The sequence below is a fragment of the Hibiscus syriacus genome, unplaced genomic scaffold (assembly GCF_006381635.1).
Source record: "Hibiscus syriacus cultivar Baekdansim isolate YM2019G1 unplaced genomic scaffold, ASM638163v2 tig00110610_pilon, whole genome shotgun sequence".
NCBI lineage: Eukaryota > Viridiplantae > Streptophyta > Magnoliopsida > Malvales > Malvaceae > Hibiscus > Hibiscus syriacus.
The window spans coordinates 6,487,993-6,497,421 of NW_024062800.1; positions in this window are offsets into that span (position 1 = coordinate 6,487,993).

Consider the following 9,429-nt stretch of genomic DNA (forward strand, 5'->3'; position numbering starts at 1 on the left):
TCTAATTGGCTTAACTTATGGGTTTCGGGTTGAATCGAACTACTAACTCGAGATTCAGGGTATTGTAAATTTCTTTTCCTACAAGAAATTTCGTCACCAAAATTTTTATAGAGAAAGTTTTCGCTCTGAAACTCTACTGGGCATCTACGAAAGATCTTGACTACTAGAACATCTAACTCTAAGGGCTAGAAATTCAACCCCTATGTTAAAATCATCTGCTAAAACTCTCTCTCTCTCAAACTAGATTATAACGAGTACATGAATCCTTACAATGCTCCACAACTCACTGCTAACATCATATATTTCCTTTACTAAGCTTACTTATTCGAGCTAACTTACAGCATAACCTGATAACCTCGTCTATCCACTGGGCATAGACAATTCTTAGACCTTATAGAACTTGTCAAAACTTCCATTAATGTCAACCTCTATGCTTCTGCTGTGCAACTCTAATCTAATACTCATCTATTCTAATCAACTGCTTTCTTGACCTTATGGTTCCTCCACAGAACCTTCACTATAGAAATCCTTATATGCCTTAATGGCTGACACTTTCTTTAAACCCTTGGGTTTCACAATAATCATCACTATCTTAATCTCATATTCTTCCTATCTTTAAGTCAGCGAAGTGCCTCACTCACTTACTGTGGCGCATCTGGGTAAGGATATCACACCTGTCAACCCACCCCTCGAGGGTGTTAGGCCTCGTGCCCATTAAGTCAGCCATAATAGTGCTTCGTGCACTTGCTTCAGGTGTTCTCGGATATCATATACCTCTTTTTTGGGGCATGAGCTCTCTAATATTTCAAATGCAGAAGTACATTATAACTCTTTAGGAATGCCTAAATAGGTGTTCTCAGATATCCTATACCAACATTGACCGACACTAACCCTCAGATCCTATGAATGTCTAAAACTTTACTTTGATACCACTAAATGTAACACTCTAAACCAGAATGACACGTAGTCGGCCAATCTGGGTGCCACATGGAACCACCGGAGTGGCTGACCAAACTTTTTCTCAATCTTTTACTTTTAAATGAGCATTTTAATAATCTTTTTTGTAATGAAATCTTTCATAAAATATAAATGAAACTTTACACTAGATCTCTAAAAAAATAAAACATTTACATTCAAATTATTACAAACCGACTCTTAACTAACTTTACAACTGGGTTTATGAATATACATGCATTTCAAAACTTGATGATGTACTCTGCTTTGCACTAGATCTGGACCTTGGTCTCCCTAAGGCTTCTCAAACTTCTCGATCTACTAACCTTCCAATGGAAACATCCGAAGGCTGATCTAACTAGTTCAACGCCACACTAACAACTAAAGCATACTAAGAGTGCATCACTAAAAGGCTCATATTATCAAGTTTAGTATTCTAGTCTCTACTCTATGGTAGTCATCATGGTACGACTGAGGGCCTCCATCTTGGAGCTCACACTCCCCTCTAGTCTATCGAGGATATGGCCCCTTGAATCTCTTCATTGGACACAATATCCCGACTAACATACCCCTCGCGAGTGTCATGTCTCGACCTTAGTTAGCCAGCTTAAAGTGTGTCGCACACTTCCTAAGGATATATATATGGACTGCATCTATATTGTTATCTCCACTAGATTTCTAAAGAAACCCTGGTGTCATGGTCATTTCCCGAGCATTTTGTAACTCCCTAAGACCGATGCGGATGACCCGATCTGATTCGGGGTGTTACATTAGGGTCACCGGAGCGACTCACCTTAAAAATAGCGAAAAATTACATTTTTTATTAAAACGATTAAAAACATAAAACAATTTATAAATATAAAAGAAAAATTTATTAATATTCACAAAAAATGAATATCTAACTCGGATATAAAAAAAATACAAGTTACATGCCCCAAATCATATACACCGTACTCTACAAGCAACACCAGAGGAACTCCCTTACTGAAGTCGATAGCTACATAGGTAAGATTCTTTTAACCTAAAAAGATGAGTGACAATATGAGCTTTGGGAAGCTCAATAATACAATACTACGAGTTGATGCTACATAACATGCAGATAATTGAAAAGCCATAAAATTTCCTTATTTAAAGCAGAAATATACATGTTTTCGGGATAAGCTGGGGTTCCACTGGTGGTTCATCAAGTAGAAGCCATGAAGATCTCAGTTCATAGGAAACATTCATAGTATCAAATTTTCAGGAGATCGAATAGGATATCTAGTGTGTTCCAACCAAAACCAATGAAAAAATATAAATCTTTTAAAATAGTAATGGTTTACAACATATTTTCAGAACCATAGTAGAACCCTCCAACCAAACACCGTTATGCAGTTCCCCAGAACTGCATCCATAAGGGCTTACCCTAAGAACACAACAAAGGGGGCCAACCTAAGGAAACGCCTTGGGGCCTATAGGCCTACCAAAGGGTATCCATAGGTCCATAAAGATTTACCAGCTAAATCAGGGTTGTACCTCCATACTCTAGAATCCTACCCATATAAAAATCCAGTAGAAATCAATTTTAACAGTAAACAGTATTATGTGGATCGTGCTATAGTAATATCTCATAACTGATAATGAAATAAACCATATAATTAATCTCCATATGTACAACATAATTAGTTCCATGATTAACCCAAGGGAATGTGTTGGGGCTTGAGAGCCTACCCAAGGTTCACCTTAGGTCTGTAAGGATTTACCAGCTTGATCAGAGTAGTACCTCCATACTCCAGTCTACCCAGATAATATCCCAATAAAACAGTTCGAGTATAACTCGTGAGAACATGAAACCATAGTTCATAAACCAGTAAATTCCATGATTCTATAAATCAGGAACAATTCATATTTTCCAGTGAAAACAGGTAACCATATAACATATACCATGTAGTCATAGTTCATAAGCTAGTAAATCTTTAAATCAATGATTTTAGAAAATCATGTTTTAAAACAAGTAAAACATTTACATGTCACATAAGGAACACACTAGAGGATCCAAATATTCTTAAAAGCTACTTGGTGATCAGGAAGGTATCCAGGATTATGAATTGAACTATCAGGATTTTAAGTCTAATTGAACCAAATGTGGTATCAGGATTCTTTGCATATGAGTTATTTGTGTGATCAAATATGATCGGAGTGATTTGAGTTGATAAGGGAAAAATGAAGGTTCAGAACATTTACAATCTATTTTGATCTATCAGATTATAGAAATAACTCGATTTGAACAACTCCCAGAACTGATGTATGTCGACCGGTCCATTTGTTGTCCTTCTAGTGTATTCACTCTTTAGTACCAACAATTATTGTCCATAGATCACCTTTAGAATCATCGCTGAATATATCTTAAAAAGATGAATATATATTCCAATGATCTTTATTTCATTTCCACATTGCAACAATATCAGGAATTGTCAACGTACTTTAATTCGTGGTTCATAACCCATAGGTACAATACATCATGTAAGATCGACAGTGTTTCTAGACTTATCCAATTTATTCACTTAATTCAATGTCATCGAGGTACTTAATTCAATTAGTATTTAAAGCTACCTTGTTCGCATAGGATTTCTTGAGTAATTCGGTCATTTCTACAAATTCGAATATATACAATACTTCCATTCCATTTAACTTGGTCAAACAATATAGTCGTATCAGTGTTCAAGGTTTATTTATTCATTTCAGAGCTTGAGGTAATTAATCATTCCAGGTCTTGGAAACACTTTAGGTCATTTTACATTTTAAGGGAATTTTGGTCATTTTACACTTTAGGGCATTTCTATAAATCCAATATAGATACAAAATTTAAATCGATGATTCTAAGGTTCAATTAAATAAAGACATGAGCTCTCAGGTCACCTCCATTATCAATAGCCATCCATTGTTTTTTACTCTTTAAGGGTATTATCATAATTTCATTCAATTCCGTCATTGGCATTACTTCGGGTAACTTAAGCTTGAAAGTATTCCAGTTCCATTAAATTTCATAGTACTTTTCTCATTTGCACACTAGAGGTTAATTTCATCCAAATATTCTCGATATTTAACCTTAAAAGAAATTAATCAATATTACAGATCTTGAAGTCAATTTATTCATTATTGAATTAGCAAGCTTATTATTAATATTTCCAATTGATTTTCCATTTTCTTAAGCGAGCCATATAAGTCATATCCGGTTATTGACATTTTATAATATTCTGATCGAGTTAGGAAATAATCACTACATACATGTGACCAATTATACTTATCCATGCAGGAATCAATACTAACATGTTCTATAAAGCATGAAACAAGTAGTATTGTATTACCTCGATTTTTGTGGCATACCTATCGACCATTTAAACTCTATTTGTTCACCCTTAAACTTGAATTCAACGTCCAATAATTCCTCAGATACAAAAAAACCAAATTTATGTCATAAACTGAACTCAATTGAGAAGCCATATTAAATTCTGAAGGTAAAACATCGAAAAGTGGCTTACCAGATGCGAATTTGGCAAAATTGAACTTTGGATTTGGATTTAAGACGTCAAAAATCATAAAATAGGGCTTTTTGGAAATTTTAACTTTTTTGTCAAAGTCAACGGTTAACGGTCAGATTAGTCAAAGTCAACAGTCTGAACGATCAACGGTCAACTCTGACCAAAGTCAACGGGTCGGGTCAAAGTCAATGGTTCAGGTCAGATCAACAGTTTGGGTCGGGTAGATGGGTCGGGCAGGCGGGTTGACTTGCTTTGGTTCAAACCGGGTTGACCAGTTCGGGCCGATCTAGACCGGTTGGACTGGTTCTAGAGACTTCCTTAGAGCGTGGACAATCCCTACGCGCACACGGCGACAAGGGCAATTCTGGGTGGTCGATTTATTCCTGGTTTAATAATTACCATAATCAATCCAAAACAACCTTAATTAGCAACCAAAACCAATAAAATTAGAAGAAAAGATTCGAAACGCTTACCCTTGTCGGTGGTCGGTGAAAACAGCAACAATGTTTCGACCCATCATTTGGGTTTTGAGCAAAACCGGCCGGAGAACCTAAGGGAAAGGGCGGTGAAACTCGACGCTTGTCGGTTCGATCGAAATCATCGAAAAATCGAGGTGCGTTGAGGAAAATTTGAAGCTTTACGACACATTTTACGACATTAGATGTTGTTCCACGGTGAATTAGGGGTTGGGCTTACTTCTTCAGTCGACGATGTGTCTATAGATGGCGTCGGAATGACGAACAATGCCCAGACAACGGTGGATCAAGGCTACTAAGGGAGGTTGACGGGGAAAGGGATTTGATTAAGTTTGGGGGGCGGGAAATAATTTGAGTTTACCCAAATCGGATAATATATTTTTCAATGAGTCTAGAAAATGAGAAAATTCAGGTTCAAGTTCCTGAATTTTCCTTCACTTCAAAAAATGGTCTGCTAACTTTGTGATTTTACACTTTAATCCTCCATTTCTTCCAAAATAGCACTTTAATTCGATACTTATAATTTCTAAAACTTAGCCCCTAATTTGGGGTGTGACACATTTAATCAATGCTAGTCTTATTTCATTATACTTTATTTTTTTCTATGTTTGAAATTACTCAATTATTGTTTTCACTTGTAGTCTTATTTTGAAGTAATTATCAGTTTTTGGGAAACCTTACTTACTCTAAACGTCTCTTCTTTACTGCTCAACTCAAAGCCTTGGTATTGATACTGACCCTACAGTATCAATATTGTCTTTATAATTCTCCTTGCTCTAAAGCCCAAAACATAACTTTGGTATCGATACTAGTCTTACAGTACCGATACCCTCACTTGCCTATGCAAATATTATTGTTTCACAACCCTCAACAAACCCTTGGTATCAATACTGACCTTACAGTATTAATACCCTATCTGTAGTATCGATACCCTACACCATACTCAAGGTATCAATACCCTAATACTGAATTACTTGCTAAAAAAGGGGAATTATCAATATTCTTACGGAAGTATTGATATTGGGACCTTAGGTGTCAATACTCCCTTGAGTACTGATACAAAAAATGGCTATTAGAATTTCAGTCTCGATACCAAGCCCTTTGATTTCGATACCAAACCCTCAGTATCGATACTACTTTAAGGTGTATCGATAATGCTCCTCGAAAACACGATCTTCTGCTTATCTCAAGAACAATATCGATACCGCTTAATGCAATATCTATACCAACCTTTAAAAATTACCTTTTTGGCATGAAAATGCTATCCAATCTCCCTAACTTTACTACTTTAAGGTTTTCCAATGTATTGTTAAGTCTTATTTGATCTTGGGGGTCATAAAGGTGACTTTAAAACATACTAATAACATCAAACATGAAATATACCATTAAAACTTACTTATCATGCTTTAAACTGAACTTTATAGCTTTCTTGCATCTCTAATGACCAACTAAGGGTATGAAAGAGTTGTGAGTGTGATATTTGGCCTCCTTGGTTGCTAAAGCTTATCTCAACTCAACTAGGAGCCACCTTACCTTTATCCTTTTCTTTAGAACTTCACCCACCTCTTTGGTTAATCAAAAACAAAATATGGGTTAGTAACTTGTCTATGGCTTAATAACTATGTTAAAAACACTCCATACAACTCAAATTTACTAAAACCAACTTAAAACACTCGGTTTTTTTCAACTCCCCAAAAATACATTTTCTCAAACCTTACCCAAAACCTAAGAGTTGGGCCCTTGAAATGAAGCTTAAGGGATGAGGATTAAGGTTCTTACCTTGGTTTCTTCAATCTAGGCTTGGAATTCCTTAAAGTTTTGATCTTTTGTTAGCACTTGGAGGGGAAGATAGAATATTGAAGAGAAGATATTTTTGGGAAGCATGGGTTTGGTTTTTCATATGAATTTTCTGGAAATAAGGGGGGTTTTAACCTTTAAAACCAACTATGGGTAAACTACACTTTTGATCATTCTCCTTCTAACTCTCTTTTAAAACAATCAATTATCTTAACTCTTGGGCCAACCTTAAGCCCCAAAACTCTCATAAACTGCTCCAAACTATCTTAGGATGTCTAACTGGCTTGACTTGCGAGTTTCGGGTTGACTAAAACTACTAACCCGAGATTCGGGACATTACAGTTCGTGTGGTCCGTCCTCTTAGAAAAATAAATGTTTCTATAGTCCAACAAGACTAGTTGTAGAACATTCAAGTTTATTATTATAGATACACCAAAGATTATCTTTATCCATTTGATTTTAATATTAGGTTAATAATATTAGATATCATTTAACTTTGGGTGATGTACTGTTCGTACCATTAAATTTTCAATTTCTTCAAATTATAACACTTAATTTTGATTTTAATTCTTATTATATCACTAAATCATTAAATCGTTAATGAATTAGTGAAGTGACTGATAATTCCGATGTGAGTGTCACACCAAAATAACATTGTTTTAATACAAATATCTGTGTATATATATATATTATTTATAATATTCTAAATATAATATATTTTTCATATAAAAGTAATATATATTAATATTATTTATAGTATATTTATATTATATATTAATATGTAAACAAAATAATTTATATATTTATATTATAAATAATACATTGATTTTGAAAAATTAATCTTTAAGTGTAGTTTGATATTTATTTATTTTTGTTACAATCTAATAAAAGCTTAAGTTTGTTGAATGGTTAAGTTCTATTCTTTGTTTTCAAAAGATTCAAGATCAAAATCCTTTAAATGTAATATTTTAATATTTTTTCACCAATAAAATAACGTCGTTTTTTACAATTTGCACGTCAAAACAACTATATCAAAACGAGATTGTTTTGGTCTGCTTGTCACATCAATAATCATTAGTCACGTCACCGCATCATTAACTATTTAACAGGCTGATAATATAATTTAAATGAAAATCAAAGTTAATTGCTATAATAGAAAAAATAATAACTTTAATAATATAAACAATTTTAATGATAATACAGGCATGGTCTACTGTTGTTCCACGCTATTTATATCCCTCCACCTATATTTATTAATTATTAATTTTTTATTTTAGAAAATATTATTATTATTATTAAACAGAATTTTAGTATATACAGTATCCACATGATAAAGAGCATGTATAATACTAATATATATGATTTTAGTATATGTCAAATATATGCGCTAAATTTATAAGGGATACATAAAATATTTTTAGTAGTACAATTTCTTTGGATAGAGTAAAACAGTAACTTTTTAAAACACAGTTGAAGTACAGCGGTTTAACATAAATCAAAAGGATATCGGTGAAGGATAAAAGCTATCGGATTGGCGTTCTCTCTAGCGAGATTTGACATTGAAGGATGTTACTGATTTTTTATTTCATGATTTTGTCGGTACGTTTACGTTTGATCTTAATTTTCGTGTTGTTTTAATTTTCGTTTACTTTTTAGGTGCTTGTAGACTTTGATCAATTTAGACGATTTTGTAATTTTTCTGCAAACACATGTTACTTTATTTAAATATTAATTTAAAACTTTTGTTGAGCGAATATATATATATATATATATATATAATAGAACATCAGTCTATATTTGCTTGTTCTTGAATGGTATAAGTTGATTATAAGATGGTGTTTATTTAGATTTATTTTTTTTGAAAATGTAGTTATTAAAATTCAAAACCGTATAGAAGGATACAATTTATTTTAACCACTGAATTTGGGTTTAAAATCAATTGATGTTGAATGCAGGTAATATTGATTGAGAAATTCTGTTATGTTGTTGGAAATTTAGCGAGAAGATTCCACACCTATGGGGGTATGGATAGTAATTCCATGATGATTGTGATATTCCCACTTTGATTTCGTGATTGGATTCTAAGTCTTAACGTCTTCGTTAAATCACATTTGGAATGGCTAATTAATTTGCATTCGAATTTTTTTTTAATTAATTCTAACATTTGGATAAATAATTATTCTTTTACATTTTTAAAAAATTCTAACATTTTTAAATTATTTGGGTCTTTAGGTGGTGCGAGATTATAAAATTTTAGAGAGTGTGAAATTAGATAATCAATAAAAAAAATACAAAAAAATCTAAAACTATAAGAAAATTAAAAATTCTAAAAGGTACGATCAATATCTCCTTCAGTCCATCCATATCTTCAAGTCTTCACTAATTCATATTTTGAATGCTAATTCATTTGCCTTGGAATTGTTTGTAGAAAAAGGACGTGTCAAACAGAATTTTCAAAATTGAATGCAGAGTAGCAAATTTAATTTCAATGTTTTATTGTTTTCAAATAAAAAGAAAATTATAAGACTAAAACAAAAAAAGAAAAGCATGTGGTCTTAAATGCAACTGAAAGTACATGCGGTCTAATTGTTATCCCCAAATCACCCGCAAATATGGATGGGAAAGAATTGTGGAAAATTCCCTCAATAATTAACCTATAACTCTAAAGGCCCGTTTGTTTT